Source organism: Oncorhynchus nerka, linkage group LG18 (assembly GCF_034236695.1).
Source record: "Oncorhynchus nerka isolate Pitt River linkage group LG18, Oner_Uvic_2.0, whole genome shotgun sequence".
Taxonomy (NCBI): Eukaryota; Metazoa; Chordata; class Actinopteri; order Salmoniformes; family Salmonidae; genus Oncorhynchus; species Oncorhynchus nerka.
Genome location: NC_088413.1, coordinates 32,145,191 through 32,157,573, shown reverse-complemented (window position 1 = coordinate 32,157,573; position 12,383 = coordinate 32,145,191). Strand labels below are relative to the sequence as shown.

General features: G+C 44.6%; 1 protein-coding gene across 3 annotated transcripts in view; it reads left to right on the top strand.

Moving 5' to 3' along the window:
• LOC115145744 (uncharacterized) overlaps window positions 1-12,383 on the top strand; it is a 34,960-nt gene that overhangs the window by 9,106 nt on the left and 13,471 nt on the right. The window lies entirely within an intron of this gene.

Below are 12,383 nucleotides of genomic sequence, written 5' to 3'. Positions count from 1 at the left end.
TATGATGCAAGCAGCACATCACATCAATAACAAATAATACAAGAATTAGGGTCAGAAATCCAGTAACCATCCTACCAGTGCACTTACCAAACCAGGCCAAGAGAACAGACTCCTCCACCCCCCCTGTGGACCTCATCTTAGCAGATAGTGCATCAACCCCGCCTTAGACATACCACCATCTGGACTGGTATTAGGAATATACGTGCAACATTGTTTACCGAACATCTTGCAGACGTCCCCCTGACTGGCAAGAAGCATATCCAAGGCAAGTCTATTCTGTCTGGAAACCCCAAATGTGGCCTCAAGCTGTTCAGACATACTAGTGAGTGCATCACGGGAGTAATTCACCAAACGCTGTTGATTATAGTAGATATAATTAATCCATGCAGTCTGTCTAGCATCCACTATGGCTAGACCCATAGTAGGTAGTAAGTGCCAGAGTCCATCATTCCTACCCAAGGCCTGAAACTCATGAGGAATCCCCACTGGAACTCCCAACAGGTTAGTGTGTATGTCAACTACATCCTCTGTCCATGGAGCACTACATCTATGTCTCCCATGGGATGGAATGTATTCAGGTCCCCTGGTTACAGAACTCAGCAGCTGTTCAGCAACAACATTAACAATGGTCAGTGGAATTATAAAACTGGTCAGACCACACGTACCTTGCCATTCTCCTCTAAGAATGGGTCTCAGCACTCTTTTGGCTCCACACATCCAACCCACATCACCCAGACCACTAGTTTGGTTTAGGCCTGTAACTGGCCAAGTGGAATTACATTTACATTTACATTTAAGTCATTTAGCAGACGCTCTTATCCAGAGCGACTTACAAATTGGTGCATTCACCTTATGACCTCCAGTGGAACAGTAGTGCATCTAAATCTTTTCAGGGGGAGGGGGGGGGTGAGAGGGATTACTTTATCCTATCCTAGGTATTCCTTAAAGAGGTGGGGTTTCAGGTGTCTCCGGAAGGTGGTGATTGACTCCGCTGTCCTGGCGTCGTGAGGGAGTTTGTTCCACCATTGGGGGGCCAGAGCAGCGAACAGTTTTGACTGGGCTGAGCGGGAACTGTACTTCCTCAGTGGTAGGGAGGCGAGCAGGCCAGAGGTGGATGAACGCAGTGCCCTTGTTTGGGTGTAGGGCCTGATCAGAGCCTGGAGGTACTGAGGTGCCGTTCCCCTCACAGCTCCGTAGGCAAGCACCATGGTCTTGTAGCGGATGCGAGCTTCAACTGGAAGCCAGTGGAGGGAGCGGAGGAGCGGGGTGACGTGAGAGAACTTGGGAAGGTTGAACACCAGACGGGCTGCGGCGTTCTGGATGAGTTGTAGGGGTTTAATGGCACAGGCAGGGAGCCCAGCCAACAGCGAGTTGCAGTAATCCAGACGGGAGATGACAAGTGCCTGGATTAGGACCTGCGCCGCTTCCTGTGTGAGGCAGGGTCGTACTCTGCGGATGTTGTAGAGCATGAACCTACAGGAACGGGCCACCGCCTTGATGTTAGTTGAGAACGACAGGGTGTTGTCCAGGATCACGCCAAGGTTCTTAGCGCTCTGGGAGGAGGACACAATGGAGTTGTCAACCGTGATGGCGAGATCATGGAACGGGCAGTCCTTCCCCGGGAGGAAGAGCAGCTCCGTCTTGCCGAGGTTCAGCTTGAGGTGGTGATCCGTCATCCACACGGATATGTCTGCCAGACATGCAGAGATGCGATTCGCCACCTGGTCATCAGAAGGGGGAAAGGAGAAGATTAATTGTGTGTCGTCTGCATAGCAATGATAGGAGAGACCATGTGAGGTTATGACAGAGCCAAGTGACTTGGTGTATAGCGAGAATAGGAGAGGGCCTAGAACAGAGCCCTGGGGGACACCAGTGGTGAGAGCACGTGGTGTGGAGACGGATTCTCGCCACGCCACCTGGTAGGAGCGACCTGTCAGGTAGGACGCAATCCAAGCGTGGGCCGCGCCGGAGATGCCCAACTCGGAGAGGGTGGAGAGGAGGATCTGATGGTTCACAGTATCGAAGGCAGCCGATAGGTCTAGAAGGATGAGAGCAGAGGAGAGAGAGTTAGCTTTAGCAGTGCGGAGCGCCTCCGTGATACAGAGAAGAGCAGTCTCAGTTGAATGACTAGTCTTGAAACCTGACTGATTTGGATCAAGAAGGTCATTCTGAGAGAGATAGCGGGAGAGCTGGCCAAGGACGGCACGTTCAAGAGTTTTGGAGAGAAAAGAAAGAAGGGATACTGGTCTGTAGTTGTTGACATCGGAGGGATCGAGTGTAGGTTTTTTCAGAAGGGGTGCAACTCTCGCTCTCTTGAAGACGGAAGGGACGTAGCCAGCGGTCAGGGATGAGTTGATGAGCGAGGTGAGGTAAGGGAGGAGGTCTCCGGAAATGGTCTGGAGAAGAGAGGAGGGGATAGGGTCAAGCGGGCAGGTTGTAGGGCGGCCGGCCGTCACAAGACGCGAGATTTCATCTGGAGAGAGAGGGAGAAAGAGGTCAGAGCACAGGGTAGGGCAGTGTGAGCAGAACCAGCGGTGTCGTTTGACTTAGCAAACGAGGATCGGATGTCGTCGACCTTCTTTTCAAAATGGTTGACGAAGTCATCTGCAGAGAGGGAGGAGGGGGGGGGAGGGGGAGGAGGATTCAGGAGGGAGGAGAAGGTTGCAAAGAGCTTCCTAGGGTTAGAGGCAGATGCTTGGAATTTAGAGTGGTAGAAAGTGGCTTTAGCAGCAGAGAGAGAAGAGGAAAATGTAGAGAGGAGGGAGTGAAAGGATGTCAGGTCCGCAGGGAGGCGAGTTTTCCTCCATTTCCGCTCGGCTGCCCGGAATTAATGGTTATGTTACTCCTGCAAGAGCTCCTGCCTGAAGCTCCTGCAATCAGCTTCAGGCAATCTCCCATAATCAATGCCATTACCTGTACCCGTGATGCACTCGTAATTGCCCCCATATGCCTCAACACCCCAAGAGGCCCGATGAGGAGGTACTGCAGGAAACACAAGGCTCAAAGAGGAACAGAGGGTTGAATTGGGCTTAACCTGGTAAAAACTTCTCAGAATACACAACCACCCCTCTCCTTCTCCTACTGCAAATGGGTGTGTAGCCAGAACAGGTCTAGCATAACTACAAATAATGCAGTCCTTTCTTCTCAGGGTTTTAGCTGTGTACCTCATATAAGACAGCCACAAATTGTCCCTACTATCAAAACCAGTCTCAGTTCCTAATTGATCCATAGCCGAATAGTCTCTAACATTAATTACCTGAATGGTATTTTTAACACAGTGGTGGTAGAGGAGTGTGTCCGGTTACCTCTGGTCTTGGCAGTACCTTAATAGAAAACACACCCATCATGTCTGTCCTCGTCCTTTGTAGTCCGAGGGTGTGAGTTCCTGCATCAGAGAGCTTAATAGTTTTGATGGTTAGTAGGATTTCATCACCTTTACAAAGTTCAACATTGCTCCCAGGTTTCCCCATATCATGGAAAACCTATCCACCCTTGTGGGATCCCCCATGCTATAAGGATACCCTCTTCTCCAATCCTAGAACTGTCCGAAGTCGGTTATCATGTAATCTCTACTCTAACTTCTTGTCTACCCAGATCTAGGGATCTCTTATGCCTATTTTGGAACAAAATACACATCACTTAGCCAGAGCCAGACACATCTTCACTTCTATGAACAAAAACAGGGGTGATAGGACAGGTAGGGTTACTTCATTCGAGAGTTGGCCCCCGGAATTCTGTTAATTCCAGTTCTTCTCCCGAACTCTGTTTATTGTCCGACAGTGAAAAAAGTGTCTTACCCTTCCGCCGTGCGATATGAATCTGGGTAGCTCTTTCAGCTAGCTGTCACCAGGGGTCTTCTATGGTCCCCAAGCCTCTGGGGACTGGATTGAGTGACTTCACCTGTAGTTCACCTGTAATGCATAAAATCCTGGACATACAGGCTTGGTTAACAAACAATTTCTCATATGTTTTATCTGATTTTATCTTTAACTTCTATTCCCAATTGTTAGCTTACATATTTTTTTATTTTTTTTATTAGTTTCTTATCCAATAAGCCCCATCCTATCCTAGACCACAATTTACCCATCCCCCTTTTGATACCTGACTCTGCCCAGGTATCAACCTTACCTACTCTAAATAATGACTTAGGTAAGATTAGTATATTATATTATGTCTGACATCATCTTGAAGGAGCCCCTTTTAGTTTTCCACATGTCCAATTCTCCCTTGGGCGTCAATCCAGTACCAATTCCCTGTCAAGTTTCTTATCTACTTAAGAACTATCTGCGCTACTTATATATTTTCTTAAATATATATTTACCAATTTAAACCCTTTCTCTCATATTTCTCAAATACCACTAAGCTTCTAACTGTTTGACTTTATCTAAAATCATATCTATGAGTGTCAATCTCTAAAGTCCTTACATTTCCTTAATCAACCTAACAATAATCCTAAATCATCACAGAAGTCCTATATACCTGTTAAATTTAATACTATTTTTTTTGTATTAAATGGTCAAAAAAAAAAAATCAAAACAAATGCTTATCATATCAAAATCCTTCCTTCAAGGACCCTCAGTATTCTATCTGACAATAACATGAATTTAATATATGTTGCAGAGTGCAGAATTCCTTATCTACAGTAATTTATCACCCCTAAGAACTGAAACTTATTTTTCTATGTAATTCCCTGCCCTATTGGCTTAATATATCTCCTATCCTAACCTCCTAACCTAAACTCCTTTATAATGAATTTACCTTAAAACTAGTAACTCAATATTACCACATTCATTATACCAATGACTCTCCCCTAAGGCTGATCAGACCCTAGAAGACAGTCATGATAAGGTCCATGAGTCAACCCACCCTTTTATAGTCAAGTTCTATACTACACTAGACATATTAAAGAACCCTTTATCCTTAAAATCCAAATTCACTTGTGTAATTTAAAACTCATAAAATAAAAACTCATAAAGTTCCATATTTGAGCGTGTCTCTTTAAAATACCTTTCCACCAAAACAAATAGTCCTAACAAATGTTTTATGTGTATATATTTGCAAACCTTAATGATTAATCAAAACTTCCAGGCCTTTCCAATTTGGTCGTTTATGGCCTCATTCTCCCCAAGATTATTTTTAATCCCTGATATTTAATAAAAAATAACGTATTTTCCCTTGGCTCCTTCAACTCATATTTACATCTCAATAAAACAAAACACCATCTGCGTGTTCCTCAAGGAAAAACAACTTGCCCCTGTTACGTATGTCTACGTATCAAGGGAAATGTTCAAATAACCAAATTCAACCTCGCTAGTTTACCGAAACATGTACAATTATGTTTTACCATAGAGGTTGCTTTTCACCATTAATACCCTGACACCGTTCCACATAATGGAAACAGTGCTCAAATTCACTGGTGCTATTCAAACGATCAAACCAAGAATCAACAACCATCAGAATCCACCATCACGATGTTTTATGACTCAGACATCCAATCCCTCTCTCTCACCGCGCAATTACAGTCCAAATAAACGCCACAAATCAATGATACCCACCCAGCGAATCAGCTGCTAGTTTTTTAGCATCTTTCCTGACGATTTACATACTCCTTTTAAAAAAAAAAATGTATTTCGAAATGTTTATCAACTTCTGAAAAGTGACTCAACATTAATGCCCGCACCTCCTTCTAAAGGACACTAACCATTTTCTCTGTCACCCCCAGTCAAGACATCATTTCCGTGGCGACGGAAACCTCGCGAGTGATGTCATCAACAAGCGCTCAATCTTGACTCATTTCGCAACGATTTTCAACTCATTGTAAATAATGGTTGGCTGTCTGCAACAACAGTATTTCGGGTTCGATAAACCAAACCTAATTTGTTGAATCCTGAATTAGAGTTTACAACATCAATCAACATCTCTCAATTCGCTAATCTTATAAAAACATTTCGATGGACACAAATCTATCGTAATTGTTCCCCCGTTATTATTCAGAATTAATTTGATTTAAGTTACTGTCTCGTCTTTGAATTAGCATTTTAATTACGACTCTTTTCCCAATGTATTATTCCCAACAAATTATTTAGTGAACAGACATCGCCTTGCATCAAAATCTCCGTTCTTATATTAAGTTGAATGAATTAGTCTTTCAATTTGAACCAAACAAACTATTTATAACGTTCAGTTTATATCTTATACCAATACTAGTGACTATAACTTTCTCTGCAAAACAATTAGTTTAATTAAAACCAAAAACTCAGACATATATAACTACTCTTTACACCTCAGCTGGGAACCGAACCCCGGCCTCCCACGTGGCAGGCGAGAACTCCACCACTGAACCACCAATGCTATGGAACTGAGATTCTCATAAATAGACCCAATTTACAGTTATCTGTATTTGTTACTCCGGCATCTGAACAACAGAAAATAGCACTAATTTAAACGCCCAAAGTTTTCCCTCAATTAGGATTCTCATTAATCTCGCTCCCTTCGTATCTGACCCTTCTTTCTTAAATACGTGAATTTCTCTCTTAACCCACATTCCATTGTTTTCAGCTGAACTGCGGATGGCGGTTCCCCTCCTAAATGACCTTCCTGTGTCCATTTTAGCTTTAATCCCTCCCAAACTTTCTTCATGTGCTTCCATTGTTTCTTTCCCCCTGATCTATATTCTATTTTTTGTTATAGGAACTCATTAAACCTCAGCTTTGGAGTATTGGGGGTCGCCATTGTGAATTTTTAATCGTGATTTTATTTAATTCAATCGGAATTTAATCGTAGTTTTAATCGGAATTCTCTCCTTCTATCTGAATATAGTTAGCATATACTTCGCCCGACGTTGATTAATACCCACGATGTACTCGAAGAGACACTGCTGCACGTGCTCTGTCTTATCTCTGAGCTTTTCCTTGTATATTCAGTTCGAGAAAAACGATTGGGTTGGTATAGCTTTCGTGGAGCGCGCAACCAAGGGATCTATTCGACTATATAGTCGCAATATTAAATATTATATTCAGATCTTATTTCAATTATACATCAGTCATTTTGTTCCTGATTATACATTTTACACAGAAGTTATAGATACATACAACATGGAAGTTTACATACAACACAGAATTTTCGGATTTATCCAATAACCCTTCTTGAGTTCTCTCTCTCTCTCTCTGTCTCTCCAACCATCAACAATCTTAATGGAGACGATTACAACCACATTACATTTTAATATGAACAGTTACAAATACACGTTATCTCTCTGACCCCTATCAGCTTATCTTTATCATTGGACCTCTTATCAGACTGGACTTCGACCGAGTCGCGGGACAAAATTACAATTTTTTCCCTCGGCGCCAGGTTTAATGAATAGTAATTAGCTATCCCCTTACTGATATCTATCCCTAATCTCTATCGTGCTGACCCCTATCAGAATTAATACACACATGTCCGACCCCTATCAGAATTATCTTTGACCCCTATCGGAACTACAGGCCTCAAAAGTGATCCCTCATCATTGAAAGCTATCAGACTGCGCTGACCGGGTCACGGGACAAAATTACAATTTATCCCCTCGGCGCCAGATTTAATTAATAGTAATTAGCTATCCCCTTACTGATATCTCATCAATGATTTAATCACCCGGCCGTCGCCGGTTTGTACCACATATGTTCACTCTACTGTTCTTTGACTCGTCAGCAAATTATACATTTACACAAGAATTCATACTTACTCGGAAATACTGATCAGAATTTAGACAGACTATACGACAATATGCAAAGTTTGATTTAACAGGTTTTGCTTACCTTGTTTATGGTGCACCTTTTAGATCAGTTTCCCGAGTTGAGCAGAATTATTGTCCTCCCCCGAATTTCTTTCACCCGTCTTTTTTGGAACCGTCCTTCCGTCACTCTCCTTCTCACACCCAATCAACTCACTTCGACCGGACCGTTATTAAACCATCCTCTCGCTACCAAGTTCTGTTGATAAAAGGATATTAGAAGGGTGAGCCGGTTAAGGATCGATTCAGACCAGGTGTTAAAATTGTACGACAAGCGACAGTTTATTTCAGAGTGAGAATATCTGGTACACGTAAATACGGCTCTTCCGTTAGTTCGTGTTGGAACAGCAGGCAGAGAGGGAGTAAACAGTCAGCACAGCCCTTATATACGTCACAGAAAGTAGGTTGACTCTAGGAAGATCGGATCTCCGGATTGGTTCAGCTGGTTGTAGTCTGTAGTCTTCCGCCATTGGCTCAGTTGTCTGTCCGTCATCGTAGAATCTTCTTCGGGCACACAGTGTTTGGTTAAAAGGGAGATTATGTGTGTAATGTGGGAGCTATCCTGTAGGGGACCCCACAGGCTTTACTGTGAAAATACGTTGCTATGTGTTGTCTCAGTTATAACAATGCAATAGCCATGTATTTAGCAGTAGATTGGTCTCCTGCATAATAGCAATTCTTTACACACCCTATATAGTCTATTACACTAACACCCTATTACGCTAACAAACACCCTATATAGTCTATTACGCTAACAAACACCCTGTCGTCTATTACGCTACCAAACACCCTATAGTCTATTACACTAACAAACACCCTATAGTCTATTACACTAAACACCCTATAGTCTATTACACTAAACACCCTATATAATCTTATATTAACAAACACCCTATATAGTCTAGAGTACTCCCAGCGCCGACAGAGATGGCCGCCTTGCTTCGAGTTCCTAGGAAACTATGCAATATTTTGTTTTTTTTACGTGTTATTTCTTACATTGGTACCCCAGGTAATCTTAGGTTTCATTACATACAGTCGGGAGGAACTACTGAATATGAGAGCAATGTCAACTCACCATCATTACCACCAGGAATATGACTCTCCCGATGCGGATCCTGTGTTTTGCCTTCCACCCAGGACAATGGATCGGATCCCAGCTGGAGACCCAAAACAACGACGCCGTAAAAGGGGCAAACGAAGCGGTCTTCTGGTCAGGCTCCGGAGACGGGCACATCGCGCGCCACTCCCTAGCATACTACTCGCCAATGTCCAGTCTCTTGACAACAAGGTTGATGAACTCCGAGCAAGGGTAGCATTCCAGAGAGACATCAGAGACGAACGTTCTTTGCTTCACGAAAACATGGCTCACTCGAGAGACGCTAACGGAGTCGGTGCAGCCAGCTGGTTTCTTCACGCATTGTGTCGACACAATCAAGCATCTTTCTGGTAAGAAGAGGGGCGGGGGGGGATATGCCTTATGATTAACGAGACGTGGTGTGATCATAACAACATACAGGAACTCAAGTCCTTCTGTTCACCTGACTTATAATTCCTCACAATCAAATGTCGACTGCATTATCTACCAAGTGAATTCTCTTCGATTATAATCACAGCCGTATATATTCCCCCCCAGGCAGACACATCGACGGCCCTGAACTTACTTTATTTGACTCTATGTAAACTGGAAACCACATATCCTGATTTTATTTATTCGTTATTTTACCAGGTAAGTTGACTGAGAACACGTTCTCATTTGCAGCAACGACCTGGGGAATAGTTACAGGGGAGAGGAGGGGGATGAATGAGCCAATTGTAAACTGGGGATTATTAGGTGACCAGATTGGGAATTTAGCCAGGACACCGGGGTTAACACCCCTACTCTTATGATAAGTGCCATGGGTTCTTTAATGACCTCAGAGAGTCAGGACACCCGTTTAACGTCCCATCCGAAAGACGGCACCCTACACATGGCAGTGTCCCAATCACTGCCCTGGGGCATTGGGATATTTTTTAGACCAGAGGAAAGAGTGCCTCCTACTGGCCCTCCAACACCACTTCCAGCAGCATCTGGTCTCCCATCCAGGAACTGACCAGTACCAACCCTGCTTAGCTTCAGAAGAAAGCCAGCAGTGTAATGCAGGGTGGTATGCTGCTGGCTGAGGCTGCATTCATTGTTGCTGGGGATTTTAACAAGGCTAATCTGAAAACAAGACTCCCTAAATTCTATCAGCATATCGATTGTGCTACCAGGGCTGGTAAAACCCATAACTCATTGTTATTCTAACTTCCGCAATGCATATAAAGCCCTCCACGCCCTCCTTTCGGAAAAGCTGACCACGACTCCATTTTGTTGCTTCCAGCCTACAGACAGAAACTAAAACAAGAAGCTCCCACGCTCAGGTCTGTTCAACGCTGGTCCGACCAATCTGATTCCACGCTTCAAGACGGCTTTGATCACGTGGATTGGGATATGTTCCGCATTGTGTCCAACAACAACATTGACGAATACGCTGAGCAAGTTCATTAGAAAGTGCATCGGCGATGTTATACCCACAGCAACGATTAAAACATTCCCAAACCAGAAACCGCAGCATTCGCGCTAAACTGAAAGCGCGAACCACTGCTTTTAACCAGGGCAAGGTGACCGGAAACATGACCGAATACAAACAGTGTAGCTATTCCCTCCGCAAGGCAATCAAACAAGCTAAGTGTCAGTATAGAGACAAAGTAGAGTCGCAATTCAACGGCTCAGACACAAGAGGTATGTGGCAGGGGCTACAGTCAATCACGGATTACAAAAAGAAAACCAGCCCCGTCGCGAACCAGGATGTCTTGCTTCCAGACAGACTAAATAACTTTTTTGCTCGCTTTGAGGACAATACAGTGCCACTGACACGGCCCGCTACCAAAACCTGCGGGCTCTCCTTCACTGCAGCCGACGTGAGTAAAACACTTAAACGTGTTAACCCTCGCAAGGCTGCAGGCCCAGACGGCATCCCCAGCCGCGTCCTCAGAGCATGCACAGACCAGCTGGCTGGTGTGTTTACGGACATATTCAATCAATCCTTATCCCAGTCTGCTGTTCCCACATGCTTCAAGAGGGCCACCATTGTTCCTGTTCCCAAGAAAGCTAAGGTAACTGAGCTAAACGACTACCGCCCCTTGGCACTCACTTCTGTCATCATGAAGTGCTTTGAGAGACTAGTTAAGGGCCATATCACCACCCTACCTGACACCCTAGACCCACTCCAATTTTCTTACCGCCCCAATAGGTCCACAGACGACGCAATCGCAACCACACTGCCCTAACCCATCTGGACAAGAGGAATACCTATGTGAGAATGCTGTTCATCGACTACAGCTCAGCATTTAACACCATAGTACCTTCCAAACTCGTCATCAAGCTCGAGACCCTGGGTCTCGACCCTGCCCTGTGCAACTGGGCACTGGACTTCCTGACGGGCCGCCCCCAGGTGGTGAGGGTAGGCAACAACATCTCCACCCCGCTGATCCTCAACACTGGGGCCCCACAAGGTTGCTTTCTGAGCCCTCTCCTGTACTCCCTGTTCACCCACGACTGCGTGGCCATGCACGCCTCCAACTCAATCATCAAGTTTGCGGACGACACTACAGTGGTAGGCTTGATTACCAACAACGACGAGAAGGCCTACAGGGAGGAGGTGAGGACCCTCGGAGTGTGGTGTCGGGAAAATAACCTCACACTCAACGTCAACAAAACAAAGAAGATGATTGTGGAATTTCAGGAAAAAGAAGAGGGAGCACCCTATCCACATCGATGGGACAGTAGTGGAGAGGGTAGTAAATGTTAAGTTCCTCTGCGTACACATCACGGACAAACTGAATTGGTCCACCCACACAGACAGCGTTGTGAAGAAGGCGCAGCAGCGCCTCTTCAACCTCAGGAGGCTGAAGAAATTTGGCTTGTCACCAAAAGCACTCTTCTACAGATGCACAATCGAGAGAATCCTGTCGGGCTGTATCACCGCCTGGTACGGCAACTGCTCCGCCCACAACAGTAAGGCTCTCCAGAGGGTACCTGCAGGATACCTACACCACCAGATGTCACAGGAAGGCCATAAAGATCATCAAGGACAACAACCACCCGAGCCACTGCCTGTTCACCCCGCTATCATCCAGACGGCGAGGTCAGTACAGGTGCATCAAAGCAGGGACCGAGAGACTGAATAACAGCTTCTATCTCAAGGCCATCAGACTGTTAAACAGCCACCACTAACAATGAGTGGCTGCTGCCAACATACTGACTCAACTCCAGCCACTTTAATAATGGAAATTGATGTAAAAAAAAATGTATCACTAGCCACTTTAAACAATGCCACTTAATATAATGTTTACATACCCTACATTACTCATCTCATATGTATATGTATATACTGTACTCGATATCATCTACTGTGTCTTGCCATCTTTATGTAATACATGTATCACTAGCCACTTTAAACTATGCCACTTTGTTTATATACCCTACATTACTCATCTCATATGTTTATACTGTACTCTATACCATCTACTGCATCTTGCCTATGCCGCTCTGTACCATCACTCATTCATATATCTTTATGTACATATT